The sequence below is a fragment of the Globicephala melas genome, chromosome 4, assembly GCF_963455315.2.
Source record: "Globicephala melas chromosome 4, mGloMel1.2, whole genome shotgun sequence".
Classification (NCBI taxonomy): Eukaryota; Metazoa; Chordata; class Mammalia; order Artiodactyla; family Delphinidae; genus Globicephala; species Globicephala melas.
This window is the reverse complement of record NC_083317.1, coordinates 46,931,160-46,948,284: the sequence shown is the minus strand read 5'-3', so window position 1 is coordinate 46,948,284 and position 17,125 is coordinate 46,931,160. Positions and strand designations below refer to the sequence as shown.

At 36.4% G+C, this 17,125-nt stretch overlaps 1 protein-coding gene across 2 annotated transcripts in view; it reads right to left on the bottom strand.

Annotated features, from left to right (window-relative positions):
• Nucleotides 1-17,125, bottom strand: part of COL8A1 (collagen type VIII alpha 1 chain) — a 155,470-nt gene that overhangs the window by 104,931 nt on the left and 33,414 nt on the right. Inside the window, exon 1 of one of the 2 annotated variants that reach the window (XM_060297970.1) lies at nt 15,027-15,067. The exons of the other annotated variant lie outside the window; for it this stretch is intronic. The gene's annotated coding sequence lies outside the window, so the exon portion shown is untranslated. Of the gene's footprint in view, nt 1-15,026; nt 15,068-17,125 lie in introns of those variants that run through there. 2 annotated transcript variants of the gene reach the window in all.

Below are 17,125 nucleotides of genomic sequence, written 5' to 3'. Positions count from 1 at the left end.
TTCCAGGATTGTTTTTAGGATTATAGATAGTGTATATAAAATGTCTAGTGCAATCGTATTCACCCAGAAGGTGCTCACTGCACAGTGATTAAACTTGAGAAGACAGCACTTCTTGTAAACTCATACTCTAAGTGTGGTCCCCATGGCATGTTTGGCTTACATCACCTGATACTGAAAGCCTGAGTGAATGCAGGACACTCTGAGATTTCAGACCTGATGACATCGTGGTAGGGTCCCAGAACCTGAACCTGTCTGACTGTTCTGAAGAGGTTACTTAGTGAATCCACTTAAATAATTTAGCTCATTTCAGGTCTTGGCCCCCAAACCTGGTTTCATGAAATGTTTGACTTTTCAGCCTACTCTTCTGATCATATAGAGGCAAAGTCACGGACTCTCCTAGTCGACATTCACAGCACTTTAGCTTGGCTGAGAGAAGCCACTGATGTAAAATCAGAATGTTTACAACATGACAATACTGGGTTCAATAGCTGGACTTTTGTATTTTTTTTTAGAAGATGTTGGGGGTAAGAGTTTATTAATTTATTTTTATTTATTTATGCTGTGTTGGGTCTTCGTTTCTGTGTGAGGGCTTTCTCTAGTTGTGGCAAGCGGGGGCCACGCTTCATCGCGGTGCGCGGACCTCTCACTATCGCGGCCTCTCTTATTGCGGAGCACAGGCTCCAGACGCACAGGCTCAGTAGTTGTGGCTCACGGGCCCAGTTGCTCCGCGTCATGTGGGATCCTCCCAGACCAGGGCTCGAACCCGTGTCCCCTGCATTAGCAGGCAGATTCTCAACCACTGCGCCACCAGGGAAGCCCCGGGACTCTTCTTTTTATATGAGTTTATTTGAGGCACAGTCAGGGTAACTGGAATCATATGATTGGAAGGATTCCTAAGGGTTCGTTTGGAATCACTGAATCACTGAAGCTCAGGCTGGAAGATATCATGTGGTCCTATCCACCTGCTTCCCAGCAGGACCACCCACACTCCCTTTCACAAACCAGAATTTGTCCTATCCCTTAAGAGCTGCTGAGAAGGAGTTCTGGAGGTATTAAACAATCATCAAAGATGCTTATGTATTGTGCCTAGTTATAGCTCTTCCCACATCTAAATAAAGCAAAAAAGAATTTCCGTTTTCAATGAATGGTCTATCAATCTTAGTATATGAAGTAAGGTTAAATTTATATTTTCTTTCCTATGATTTTATTCTCCTTTTTCTGACCAGGAATATTTATTTATTTAACAAATATTTTATGAGTGCCTACAATATGCTAGGCTCAGGGCTTGGTATGATTTTGGTAAATATGGAAAGGAGCAAAGGATAAACTTTGTCTTCTAGAATCCAGAGTCTCACTGGGGAGAAAGACATGTGAAAGAATAATTAAAATATGATAAGCACTATAATAGAGGTATGAAAAATTCTATGAAAGTACAAAGGAGAAAACAAATAATTTAAAATCTGGTGCTTTTTCTCTCTGAACTTTTTCTGCAAAACTCATCCTTCATTCAGAAGATAACAATTCTCTATTCTTTCTTTCTGCACTTAGAAGCATATTTCACAAAACTTAACGTCAGAAAGTTCTTCCTCTGTAGCCTGAGTCCCTGGTAGAAGGGAGAGTGGGAGGGGAACTGGTGCTGACTGAGTGGTAACCACGGCCAGTGGGAGGTAGTTAGTATTTTTCTCATTTTCAAGATTTTATTCACCATTGAATTTCTGGTGTAATAGGTGCTCAATGAATAGTGTTAAATAAGTGAAAGAGGAAACAGCATCAGAGAGGTTACGTGACATGCCTTAAATCACAAAACTGGTAAGTTCTTATATGTTCTGTGGCCTTTACACAACTCTAAGCCACTTAAACCTTTTCCAATGATTTCAAAGTGGATGGAGATGGAGAATATCAGATTATATTTCTTTGTATTAAGGGTCTCCCTACACTTGAAGGTCAAATCCAATAGCTTCTCTTTCTTGTTGCATAGCCATTGCATCAATCCTAATGGTGAAAAGAGCTGGCTCTGGAGTCCAACTCTCTGGGTTCAAATCCCAGCTCCTCTGCTTGCTAGCTACTTAACAAACGGTAGTCTTCCCATCCATGAAATGAGAACAACAATAACGTTTCTCTCATAGAGCTGCCGTACTGATGAAAGGAGATAACCAACATACGTGCTTAATGTGGAGCCTGAATATAGAAGCCCTTCATACACATGGGCTAGTATCTGTCTCAAGTGTCAAAATATCCTTGAGAGGCAGTGACAGTCTCCCTTAGTGACTTGTTTCAGAGACCCAACCAGGAAATTCTTCTTGTGTCTAACCCAAAGCACCACTTTCTGCTGTAATTGAAGGCCATTTCCTCGGGTTCTAGTCTCTGAGGAAATTCAGAGCAGCTGGTCTTTCATATTCGTGATGACTTTTATTAAGCCAGCCACACTTTAGAATTTTTGTTTCTAGACTAAATACACCCCCCAGTCAGAAAGTTTTTCTACATAAATCTTTTTTTTTTTCCTCCAATATTTCAGTCTTTTTTGGACCCTTAAGGAACAAGGCCATTGGTGTAAAAATTTTGCAGATGGAAAATATAAGAGATTTTTTCTTTGAAAATAGAGTCTACAATTGCTGACCTAGAGTTACTGGAAACTCTCAGCCAGGGATATGTGATGAAACAGTTGCTAATGAAATAACTCAGGGATGAAAATTTCCCTGGATATTAAAAATACACCCCAATCCATGTTTATGTATATTTTATCCACAGCAATTCATCTTGTAAATGTGTAATGTGTTGGCCTATTTTTCTGACTGTGTCAAATAGAGATTCTGACTTGGCCATTGCCATGCCAGAAACAGATTGAACCTTTTCTACAAATATAAACCAATTTGCAAAAAGAATAGAATAATTCTGGAAAGACCTGTTGAGATAATTTATCTCATGTCTCATGACCATACACCAAGTTAGTGGGAGTGAAGTATTCTGACTTCAAGCCTCTTTATTTGATATCAAGAGCTGCTTTTTATGTTGATTTCAATAAACAAATAGGCTACTATTGATATATGAAATGAAATTGCCTAATAATGACCTGAATCTATGTCATAGAAAGACAGAGGAAGACTTTCCGTAATGTTTTGAACAAATATAATTTTCCCATTTTCTGGGGTTATAAAGAGCAGATAGTAATAAATGTTTCTCTCTCATTCTCCTTTTCTTTGTTATTATACAAATGTCACTTCCTATGTGTCCAGCTTCTATCTGGATTGAACACAGAAAAGGGCAGTTGGTAGTAATATTATTCCATATTCTTAAACTGATCTCCCTTGGCTTTTACAATTACCTAATGTCTGTCTTTAAGCATGTTTTAGACTTAGAAGATTGCAACCTTGGCTCAGAAAGGAGCAGTCTTATTCCTCAGGCTATTTTCTTAAGCTCTGAAAGCTTTAGTGAAATAATGCATTATTATGTCACATATGGTGCTCATCTCAGATGACTGCTAGAAGCTGCTGAGTTCTATATCCATAAGAGATATCCATATGTGGTTAGAGTGAGTTTGTGTGTCAACATTTATATGGAGAATGATTTCCTGTGCTTTTCATCCCTCAGTATTTGGAACACTTTATTTGTAGTGGGAGAAAGAAAAATCTAAACATATCTTTAAGTATAGGACACTCCAGTGAGTCCTAAGAAGCTGGTTTTTGAATAAATTATCCTGTGTTTCCTAATGTGAAAAACACTCTCCAGTGGATTTTTGTTATTAAAATGTTCTCTTTCCCAATGAGCTCTCCTCAAAATTATAATTACTAGTAACTGTTTTGATGGAGAATTTGAACAGTTCTGCCACTTTTTTTTAATATATAGATTTATTTTATTTACTTATTTATTTATTTATTGGCTGCGTTGGGTCTTTGTAGCTGCACGCAGTCTTTCTCTAGTTGCGGCGAGTGGGGGCTACTCTTTGTTGTGGTGTGCGGGCTTCTCATTGCGGTGGCTTCTCTTGTTGCGGAGCATGGGCTCTAGGCTCACAGGCTTCAGTAATTGCAGCACACAGGCTTCAGTAGTTGTGGCTCGCGGGCTCTAGAGCGCAGGCTCATTAGTTGTGGCACACGGACTTATTTGCTCCATGGCATGTGGGATCTTCCCGGACCAGGGCTCAAACCCATGTCCCCTGCATTGGCAGGCACATTCTCAGCCACTGCACCACCAGGGAAGCCCATGCGACATTATTTTTAAGCACACAAAGGGAGGAGTGAAAATAGTCTTGAGAGGCAATCTAGTTGCAAAAACAACAACAAAAAACACCCAGAACATTGGATATCTAGTTTACTATATGAGAGAACTTCTGGATACTCAATGTTCTGACTTTACCTGTTCTCAAATCTTATATTCTAGATGAGCGCAGTGCTGGTAACATATCCTTCTATTGCAAAAGTGTAAAATGACTCCTCTTCCATGTTTACCATCGTCTTCCCTTTCTTAAAAGTCTCCTCTAGGCCAATGAGAAAAATTTCATCACAGGCACTTATGTTACATGATGTATCGAGTCCAAGTCATAATGACAAAACAATGGTTGAGAAACAACCCAGCAGTTGTTTGAGAATATCACTGGCCAGTGACTCAGTCCCCAACATTTCAGACAAATTGTTTTGGGAATTGTATGGCCTCAAGGAGAGAAAGGCAAACTTATTCACCCACATGTTGCAGGGAAGCCAGGAAGGTGATAATTTGTTCCCCTGTATAAAGGTGTTCCACGCACTCCTACCCACAAGTGGGAGTGAGCAATGGGGCTTTTGGCCTGAAGGGTGGAGTCACACTTGTCCCTCTCATTTCCTTGTAAGGATGTTGGGGAGACCAATGAGATCATGTCTGTGAAGTAGGTTGACTGGAATGTGCTCATGTTGTCCAATGTAAATTATGCCAATAAGAATTTTTTTTTTTTAATTTCCCATTTCTTTTCTTACAACTCTGACAAACCATTGGCAACCTGTGCAGATTTTCCCCTGTCCTTAAGTTCAAGTCCCTCTGCTAGCATACCCTGGGTAATTCATTTTTGGTCTGTGTGTAAGTGGCCAAATCTTAGCTCTTTGTCCTGCAGAACCTTCCCATAGACAGCTAGATCTGTTCTGAGTGAGGAACTGTACAGAAAAGTACAAAGGAAGACTTGTAGTCGGCCATACTGTCTAGAAAATTTATCATAAAATCACATAATATTGAGTTCTCTAGACCTTGCCTGAGATGGTATTCAGAAATCCTCTATTCAAAACTGCTTCTTTAGACACCTTGTATATTTTCATGTGATATAAGATGTTATGCATGAGGAAGCTATCTGATTACATGATTTTAAGAGAGCCAGAAAGACCTTTGACCATCATGTGTTAATTTTTTTCCTTTTGGTACTCTCCCTCTAAAACATAAAACCAATTTAAAACCAGTGGTTTCAATGGAAATTTTCCTAAAGTCCATTTTTATTTTCTGATGTTATCAGGGAATCACTGGTGAATATTCAAATAGCTGTGATATCCTGCTTTTAAGAAATGTAGGGGCTAACAAAAGAGAGAAAGAGGAAGAAAGATATGAGGATTGGTTTTAGAAAATTACTATCAATTTAGTTATATTTATATGGATTTTTGATCTATTTTTTTAGCACTTGTCCCATCAGATTATTACTCTTAAAACAGTAATTTCTTGAGGTCTATTCTCTAAATTCCTTTTCACATACCTGATAAGCTAATGTTTTAAATGCTATTGTAAATGATGTCTTTTTAAAAGTTTCATTTTCTATTTGTTTAATGTTTGCATATAGAAGTTAATTGCTTTTTGGATATTGGACCTTGTATCCAACAGACTTGATATATGCATTTATTAATTCTAATAATGAATAACAAAAATTATATATTTTCCCTTTCCTATCCTTATGCCTTTTATTTCTGTTTCTTGTCTTGTGCATTGACTGGGACCTCCAGTATAATTAGAACAAAAATGGTGATAGTAGGCATCCTTGCCTTGTTCCAAAAGTCACAAGTAAGGAAAATGTTTGTTGTAGGACTTCTGTAAGTACACTATCAGATTTAAAAAGTCCCCTTGGTTTGCTAAGTACTTTCATTATCAATGGGTGCTGAATTTTATCAAATGCTTTTTGAAACTACTACATTTATTATGTGATTTTCTCTTTTTTTCTGTAAATGTGGTGAATTCATGGATTGATTTTTGAATCATAAACCATCCTTGCATTCCTGAAAAAAGTCCATTTGGTCATGCTAAGGTTGTTTATGATTTTTGCATCTATGTGTCTGCTATTTTTCTTTCTTGTAATGTCCTTGTTCTGCTGGGCTGTTAAATAATAGAAAAGTGTCTCTTGTCCCTTTTTTCTACTGTCTGGAAGTATTTGTTTTAGATTTATGTTATTTATTCTTTAAATTCTGAGATAATTCACTGGCAAAACTATCTGGAAAGTAGAGTTTTCTTTGTGGGAAGGTTTATAAAAATAGTTTTAATTTCTTTCATAATATCAGACAATTCAGGTCTTCTATTTTTTTGGTGTCAGTCTGGTAATAATTTCATATAAATAGTCATATTTACTGGCATAAAGTGTTTCATAATATCTTTTAATAATCTTTTAATTGTTAGCTGATAGTTTACAATGCTATTTCTACAACCAGTAATAATGCCAAATACAATGATCAGTTCTTGAAGTTTGCCAAGCCATTTCCTATTATCACAAAAATTTACACAACTAAATGAGGTGAAATAATACTGACATGAATAGCACACTCTTTTTTATCTCTGTGACATCAAATGTTTACATTTAATATGAAAGTACTTCTTCAGCCACAGGGGGAATCAAATGCTAGTTATACTTGTTTTTTGGAGACTTGTGGCTTGTATAACCTGAGGCATACTGCCAATAGCTCATAAATATCACCTTTCAGTTGCCTTTTGTTCTTGAGATTATTCCAAGGATGTGTTGGTAAATGCATAGATTCCCTAAATGAAAAGTGTGATGTTCAGTGGGGATGATAAGGGAAGTTTTTACTAAAATATTTCTGGTGTCAGTAATTTCAACTTCAAGTAGCATAGGCTAGTAATTCTGTCACAAAATTAATCATGTTTAGCTTCATTAGTTACTGACTGGGTGACTTGGGTGAGTAACCTAAGTATCTTGTGGTACTCTTTTACAAGATATGAAGTGGAGTTAACATGATTTTCCCTTTGTGTATCATTGATGCTTATAGCAAATAATGAGATATTGTATGTAGTGCCTTATGCTCCAGGCAACATCCAGAAAGAAGGTCTTAGCCTATGAAGCTGATGGAAGCAGTTCTGATCTTTGATAATTTTTCTCTGGGCCAAAACTAAAGCAGGAAAGGTAGCAATGGAAAGAGATCTCTGAGGAACTTCAAAATGTCAGTTGACCATGCCTATAGCTCTCTATGCCATTGTGAAGCATCAGAAGGAACTGTTCCAGAAACTGATGTTGGGAGCACACTTTCCTTAGACTGTGAATGGAATGATAAAAGCAGAAAGAATAACCAAACAAAAAGACATTTCTATAATTATTCCTAGACTGCCTTTGTAGGAAAGTGAATTTCGGGCTGGGAGAGACTGTAGAGGTCATTGAGTCTGGTGTCCTAACATTCCTCTAAAAAAGAACTGAGCCCTCAAAGATTAAGTGACACCTATAGTAGAGAAACTAATGCTACAGATGTGTCTTGCTTTAAGGAAAACCAGATTCCAAAATTTGAAATGTGAAAACAGATAAACTAAAGGGTAATTATTACTTTACAAAGGACTTTTATTATTCAGTAAGTAACCCGCTGAGCATTTATTAAGTAGCAAATTCCTGGTGAATTCAAGAAGTGATTTAACTTGCAAACACTTGATTTTCATGCAGTTTCAGCAACACATTTGTTGAGGGAAGCAAGGTACACTAATATTCTTTCTGTGACTGGCCAGTGTGAGCTCAGTCATTTACCTGGGTGTTTGCCAGGGCACACATGACTAGGGACAATTTATGGCATTTTCCCAGGTGGTGAGGTATGTGGATGTTGTTGCTTTTACTGAACAAAATGTGGAGCCTGTGCTGTACAAGCCAGAATAGAGAGGGTGGTCCATGAGCTAGGGCTGGAGGGCCTTTCAAGTCTGAGGCATTGGCAGGATATTGCTTTCCTTCTTGTCAGCCACACCTTCAAGACTTTTTTAATGGATACAGTACATTTTATCACAAAGGTATATTAAAAATGGAACAGAAGTTGGGTGGAGTAGCAATACCACAGTTGAAAACCTTCACCTCCAAGTTGACAGGATGGAGTGAGTAAGGCACCCCTTGCCAAGCCTGTTTATCTTGGCTCAAAGCACCAGCAGGGGAGTGTGAGGGCCCCCTCTGGCCACTAAACTGAAGTGTTCTTCTTTTGCCTCAACTCCCTCCATTCCCAAGGGATTTCCTGTCAACAGTCTCAACAAAGGGTTTTGATAGAAAAAAGGAAGGGTTATGTGGGTTCATTACCTTTAAGGCATCCATTCATGAAAAAAAGCAAGTGATCATGAAAAGAGATAGCATTAAGGATAGATTTTTTTAAATATGCTTCAAGATATTGTACCTTGAGACTTTTCCATAAAACTATGAAATCATTAGGCTAGGTTATGGTTAGAAACATTCTCTTAGAGGTGCCTGTGCAAAAAGCCACATGGAAATTTGAAATATAACAATAATAATTAATGTACATTGAGGGCTGTTCTAAATGCTCTCTCTATATTAATTCATTTAGTCTTTATAACACCCTATGTGGTAGGCACTATCATCATCATCATCACCACCACCATCATCATCATCATCATCATCATCATCCCTATTGTCCAGACGTGGAAGTTGAGGTACACAGAGGTTAAAAAGCTTACCCACAGTTGCACACTTAGTAGTAAGTGGTGGAGACTGGATTCAAACTCAAGCAATCTGACTGGGAATCTCAACACCTATGCTCTGCTACTTCTTTAAAATTGAACATAAGATAGATTTTAAAAGAAATACCTGAAGATCAACAGTTGCCTCAGAATCAGAATAGGAGTGAAACAAAGGCAGGAAAATAAAATTATAATGAAAAACAAAAAAATTTTTTGCTCCTCAAGTGGTGTATAAAATTTACTTTCATGTAAATGTTAAGGACAAATAATAGAGAAACTGTTTAATTTAATGAATAATAAACTCAAGTTATTTGTACCAAAGGCAAAAAATTGTTTTTAAAACTGTTATAAAGAAATATAAAATGATTTAGGCAAATTCATGGGTGGTGGTAGTCTCATAATAGATTTTGAAGGCAACGAGGATGTCTCTAATATCCGAATCTGAAAATTCACTCAGCCTTTTTTTCACTAGAAAATTCAAGGAATTTTACTCTTTAATCAAGGAGGTCCACCAAGCCCTTCTCCCTCAACTTTTGGTGCCAAATTATGTGATACTAAACTATGTGTTGCCCATTCAATAACCACATGTAATAATTTTGATGGACTTATGACCTTGTACTATTTTTCACTACAAAGCATTTCTTAAATGTTAAAAGAAAAAAAGTCCACCAGAAATGGAAGCGTCAACAGAAGTGAAAGTTTGTTAATTCAAAGAAGTGAATCTGTTTCTTACTTGTAAAGCACTACCTTAATAAGATATCTAGCTACAAAAATCCCCCGATTTATTTATTGCAGCATCAAAATTGATTTCTGGAAAGGTTGGCTGACTAAGCAAATGTAGGAAGCATATCTTCTAACTCGAACTATGTAGTAATGCCAGCTATAATATAAATTAAAAACTATTAGCTACAAAGCTAAGTTCAAAAGCCAGAAAGGGAAATCTTTTAAGTAGCAAGAAATAGAGGGAACTTAAATCATTGTAATGAGTGGTGGTTGATGCCATGCGGGCCAAGGATATTACCATGGATATATGCTTTAGAAGCTAATGTCTAAAGGACTTTGTACAATGGGGAAATATATTTGGGAATAGCCTGTCTAATTCATACAAGGAGGTAGAAGTCCAGAGGCAGGCTTAGGATATAGCATGGGGATATGGCTTGGAAACAGATCATCTTCCCTGGCCATGGTGGAAATTGGAAGTCCAAATCCAGGCTTCTTGTGGGACCTGAGTTTGAATAACCCAAGTAGTGCAGAAACACAACTAGAGTCTAACCCAAGAGATGGGTTAAACAAAAACCTAGATAAATTGAAGGCATAAGGAAAGCACTCAGAATGAAGACCAGAGAGATAAGGAGATAGAAAATATCAGAGAAGTTAAGAAAACATGGAAGACAGGAAAGAGTAGTTCCAATATACATCTAATGGAAGTACAAAAATCTTCCCTATAAATCAAAGTAATAGTTATTTTTTATATAAAAGAAGAAGCAATGTCACCTACATATAAGAAATTTAGATATTGAAGCTAATTATTAGAAAAATGGAAATCAAAACTATAATGAGGTACCACCTCACACTGGTCAGAATGGCCATCATTAAAAAGTCTACAAATAACATATGCTGGAGAGGGTGTGGAGAAAAGGGAACCCTTCTACACTGTTTGTGGGAATGTAAATTGGTATAGCCACTATAAAGAACAGTATGGAGGTTCCTTAAAAAACTAAAAATACACTTGCCATATGATCCAGCAATCCCACTCCTGGGCATATACTAAGAGAAAACTCCAATTTGAAAAGATACATGCACCCCTATGTTCATCACAGCACTATTTACAATAGCCAAGATGTCGAAGCAACCTAAATGTCCATTGACAGATGAATGGATAAAGAAGATGTGGGACGTATATACAATGGAATACTATTCAGCCATAAGAAAGAATGAAATAACGCCATTTGCAGTAACATGGATGGACCTAGAGATTATCATATGAAGTGAAGTAAGTCAGAAAGAGAAAGACAAATACCATATGATAATACTTATGTGTGTAATCTAAACTATGACACAAATGAACTTATTTATGAAACAGAAACAGACTCACAGACATAGAAAAAATATTTATGGTTACCAAAGGGGAAAAGGGGTGGGGGAGGGATAAATTAAGAGTTTGGGGTTAGCAGATACAAACTACTATATATAAAATAGATGAACAAAAAGGTCCTACTGTATAGCACAGGGAACTACATTCAATATGCTGTAATAAGCCATAATGGAAAAGAATACGAAAAAAGAATATGTATATATATGTATAACTTAGTCACTTTGCTGTACACCTGCAATGAACATAACATTGTAAATCAACTATGCTTCAATTAGAAAAAAAGAATTTAGATATTGAAATAGAGAATAGGTTTTCTACCTCTCTTTTCAATAGCTCTTCTGGAAATGTGGAAGTTTAATTAATTTTTCCTGCTCTGAGCTGTGGAGGCTCCCTATGGATTAATTTGCTGACTGCCTCTGTGGAGCCCTTCAGGTATCAATAGTTCCAGATTACTTGTGTCTTTTCTCTTTAAAAGATCTCAGGCTCTAAAGTGGATAACTCCATATAATTTAATTAGGATGTTCTATAGAGAAGACAATCAAATGAATAGCCAAAGTTCCCAAAGTCCTGCTTTTTACTTTTGTAGCAGATTTGGGAGAGATGGTCTAGATAATTGAGTACTTACTCCTCTTAAAACTTGGTGTACATAATCAAGAGTTTTAACTTTTCTACTTTAAAACATCCTCTCATCAAAGAAATTAAAAAATGTTTCTGAGCTGTAAAGCATCTGAAGAATTGTCTTTTCTATAATACTCTCAAAGAAGGTTTTGATATCACATACATCTTAATTATTACCTTTACTTTTTCATATTTAAAAAATAATTTTACTCCTATTCCTTTTAAATCATCTTCCTTCCCCCTGATTCATGCTCCATATTCTTTTTTATTTTTTCGTTTTTCTTTTTTTTAGTTTTTTATTTTATATTGGAGTATAGTTGATTAACAATGTTCTGTTAGTTTCAGGTGTTCAGCAAAGTGATTCAGTTATACATATACATGTATCTATTCTTTTCCAAATTCTTTTCCCATTTAGGTTATTATACAATATTGAGCAGAGTTCCCTGTGCTATGCAGTAGGTCCTTGTTGGTTATCTATTTTAAATATATTAATACATGCTCCATACTCTTTAAAATGTTTTTCCTCAAGGATTTTGTTTGCAGATTTGTAGAGAATTGATAAAAAGGAATTACACGTTTTAAACACTCCCTCCCCACCAGTCACACAGACTCAGACACACAGACACAGACAGACAGACAGACAGACAGACACACACACACACACACACACACACACAACAGGAGAGACTGGGTGTGCCACACTGAGAAGTAAAGAAGGCAAACAATCCAGCATCTCCAGAGGCATTGAAAAGAGGGTATCTTCTTCACTGATAGATTTAACAGTCCCCTGCTTTCTCTCCAAAAGCTGGTTCCAAGTGGGTTTACCCATAAGCATGGGACAACAGGATGACTGAATTTGACTAACATTAGGCTAACTTTATATGAATGAAAGAATCATAAATGTGTCGTTCCATTCACCGCATTTCAGGCAATCATACCTGACATGCAACAAGATATATGACGATTATCACTCAAATTCCTCTTTGGTTCAAAAACTTCCTAAAATGGTTATGACTTAAAAATATATATATATTTTTAGGTAACTACTGCTAATGTCAGAGTGGTAGTACCTTGGCTTTTTTTTAACCTCATTTGGAAAATAAGCTCTTCAGCTGAAATATAAAACATGTGTATATTTCAGACCGAGGAAAAAAATGCTAAGCCTGATATAAATATGTGAAATATAAGCCATCTCTTTTTTGGATCCTAGAGGTGGTGTATTGTGTTTGAGTCAGATATTGTATAGCAGTTTGGTAAGTTCAAGAAAAAGACTCTGGAAAACTTTTTTTTCCTTTGGAATGAAGTGAAAGAATTAGTTGCAAAAATTTCATTATTACCTATATGTCTGTAAAGCTTTTTTGTTTGTTTGTTTCTTTCCCCAAAGGGCTGGCTGGTATCACACCATAGCAATTCCCCTTTTATTTTCACTTCTATGAATAGGAATTAGAATTGAAATCTAACTTTCTGTTTCTTTTCCAGTAGGTTCTGGCTGTCTCTAGAATTCTTTTTACTATAAAACATACTTTTCTTCTATCTATCTCCCAGCACTTCTAATTTTATCTTTCCTATTTTTCTTAAAGATATGGAGGCTGACTTATGTGGTTACTGTTTGGGGTATGAGAGTGGAAGCTCATTTCTAGTGCTACAAAGACATTCCATTAATTTGTTCAACATTTATTAAATATCTACCATGTGCTAGGCTTAATATGTCTGAGCCTTAGTTGTTCCATCTGGAGTCTTCAACTCTAAAATTTGCTGATCCTAAGCAAAAAGCATCCTTCCTAATTATTTAATATTGTGCCATTCCAACTTACCTACAAAGACATGAAAAATGTACTTTTTAATGCCTCTACGTATTTATAGGCCCTACTTCTGCCTGGAATGACCATCTTTCCTTCTTCATTGATCTGATGACTCCTCATCCTTTAAAATTCAACTCAAATGATAGCCCAGCCTCCTTAGTCTGGTTTAGATCCTATCTCCTGTGCTCTCACTACCCCTGTGCCTTTCTCTTTCACAACATTTGTCATGTTTTACTATAAAATTCTGTGGTGGATAAACTTTAAGATGGCCCCCAATTATCCCTGCCTCCATCCTGTTAGCAGATTCTCACTGTTGCCTTTTTGACTTACACACTTCGATAAAAGAAGCAACCATGTTGGGGAGGTCCACGTGGCAAGGTATTGAGGATGGCCTTCAGACAAAAGCCAGCAAGACACTGAGGACCTCAGTCTGGCAGACCACAAGGAACTAAATCCTGCCAACAACCACATGGGCTTGAAAATATAGCCTTCTCCAGTTGAGCTTTCAGATAAGACCTCAGCTCTGACTGATGCCTTGATTGAAACTTTGTAAGAGACCCTGAAGCAGAGGATCCAGCTAAAATACTCAATTTCTGACCCACTGAATTTGTAAGATAATAAATGTAAATTTGTTAAGCTACTAAGTGTGTAAGTTACTTTTTACACAAAAATTTACTTATCAATTTATTTACTTTACTCTCCCATTGGATTATAAGACTCTTCAGACTGAACACCCTGTCTTTTTCACTTTTGAATCATCAAAACCTAACACTACACCTGGCACAGAATAACTAGTTAAATATTTTTTGAACAGCGTAGTAGTGAAGCAGGCTCATGTCAGCTTTCCACTACTAACTTTGCGATCTACATTTCATTCAAGTTCGAGACTCAGGTTTTCTATGTGAAAAATTAGAGGGTCAGACTTAATATAGCTCAATTCAACTCAAGCAGTTTCCATATCTCAGTTTTTCTCTTTAAAAGTAAGTGTCAATGATATGTGTGAGACCATATTATATTTTAGTAGATGACTTGATCTTCAATGGATTTTTATATTCTGGTATATTTTTAACTGTGATGTGCAAAAAGTAATTATAGCAAGAATAGTGTATCTTTGACTTTTAGAAATGAAGACTCTCATTTAAAAAAACCCTAAAGAATTAAATAGTGAGAACACAAAAACTGGATGAACCCATGAAAAATTGAAATCAGTTTATAAAGGGCATTTGATGACATGTAGCATGACATTTAGCAGCTTTCTTAATTAAGTGGACTAAAAAACAGATAACACAATTTTAGACAGGAATTGCTTTTTCCATGCTGACAGGAAACCTTTGTTTTGTTTTAGCCAGATGCTCGAAAAAATACTATCTATAATAGCTTTGCCAAAGTGAAAAAAAGGTCTACAAATTCTCATTCATTTCTATCTTTTTTTAAATTTGCTGTATTATCTTCTCAAATGTTTCTTTCTTACACTGAGTGTTTATCTGATAGGAAAATGATGATTCAATTCTTCAAAGACTGATGGACAAGACGTTTTTCATTTTCTAGGCCAGCACATATGGAGAAGATAATTCTTATTAAGCCCATTAGATAATTCTTGATGAAATCAGTTAACTATCAGTTGGACCTACCTTTCCTTCCTCTCCACCCTCTTCCTTAAGTGTTATTTCTCCAAGTCCAGAAAACCTAGGCACGGATGATATTGAAATTTTGTTATTTAAAAGAAGAGTAGAAGATGAATACTTTCCTTTTACATGAGACTTGCACTCTTCATCTGTCCATCTATTTTTACTCTGTACAGACACCCCTTAAAACACTGACTGCAAGAAGGAATTAACATTCCTTGTGGTGTCTCAATACAATATTTTTATATCTCCCCTTAAGCACATCCTGTCCTATTATTTCCCACAAGAAGAAAGGGATAAGAAACAATGATCAAATTCACTCTGATGTACGGACAATAAATTAGAATTGAAGGGAGCCACACCAGACAGAGAAAAACTCTTTTTCCCAATATTAAGCAATAGGTGGTCTTCTAAGGAAGGCTGTATCATCTCTATTTGAGGGAGTCTTTAAAAAAAGAAAAAAACATTTGTTTAGGTAGAATATTTTTGGAAGAAAAAGAAGATGAAGCTACCTGATAGTTCTTTTTTCTCCACCATTCACAATACAAAAATAGTTACAAAATATTGAGGTATACTATTTTTTATTCTATATAAAGCCAGGAATAATAATTTACCAATAATGCCTCTTGCAAGGACATGAAATAGTTCCATGGCTCAGAACATAGAACCTGAAGGAATAGTTTAGGGCTCTCAGAGCTCATTTAGGTGATAGCATGTTACAGCAATTAGAATTAGGGCTTTAGAACTAAAGAAACGAGGGTTTGGATTCAGGTTCTATCTTCGACTGGCCAAGCCACATGTTATGCAGATTACTTAACCTTCTAAATTTGTTTCTTCATCTACAAAATGCAGATTATAATTCCTTTTATATAGAGTTATTTTGAATACAAAATAGTAACATGATAAATGCTTTCCATAGAACAGACAGATAATAGACAATAAATGGTACAGAATAGACAATAAATGGACAATACATGAGCCTGGCCTTAAACTGACAGATGAGGAAAATGAAGATTAGAGGTTAAGATCTCCCAAAGGATGTATGGTTAATTACAGAACTTTTGCTGGAAGAAAGGAGATTTCTTCCATAAACTGCAAGTTTTGTTTTACATCTATTCTTCAATTAAATTGCCATAGTATTTGTTTGAGAAAAGTAGATGTCCCTTATTACTGAGAGAGCAAGGAAAGTACAGAGAGGGAAACTGGTTTATATAATGACGGGAAACAAGTTTCAATGGAAAGTTGAAACCAACAAAATTAGATTAATCTACCCTTCCCAATAACTTTCCACATTGATCTGAACTTCTGTTCCCTGAATGCATATATTACAGAGGGATGCAATTAATGTGATAATTGAGGATCCAAGAAAGCTGGTGAAACTGTGAATGTGAAAGCAAAACCATATAGACCACCAACTTTTTCTGAGTTGTGGCAGAGAGAAAACTCAGTGTCAAGGCACACAATATGAATCGAATCTCAAGGAGGAGGATTCCTAAGCATCTGCGATTTGTGGCAAAATATATCTGTTTTGGGACTCTGGTGACATTAGGTTTCAGTAGCCAGTGAGACATTTTGAAGCCCAAGATGCTTGCAGCAAACAGAGATAAAAGACTGCCTCATTATCAGATGTTTCTGTTTTTAATTTCTCCCTAAGCATGTACTTAATTAAAAAAATATTGTCCCTGTTCTTGCTTCATATGGGAGATTTTCTGATGATTGGAGCATTTGGGGAACCCCAGCCCTGAATCCTGTAAACGTTTGGAGCGGGGTTTAGAAATTCCTGCATGGGTCTGAAGTCTCTTTGGTTTCAACAGGATTTGTAACATTGATTCCCATAAGGTATTTTCAGCAGCTTTCAGGTTGAAGTTTAGAATTTCTGGTCAACATCTCAAGTACCTCATCCTGTATTAAGAATTTTATAAATATCTATTGAATGTCTCCGTAACTGCTACAGAACAAGGCATATACCAGGCCTGGAGAGAGGTGTAAATTTAAAAGATAGACAGTCATTTTTGTAGCAGAAATAACAGGATGTTGATAGGACTTTTCCTGTTGCATTGAAGTCGATGTGTAGGGTCCCAGTGGGAAACAAAAAGGTGGTAAAT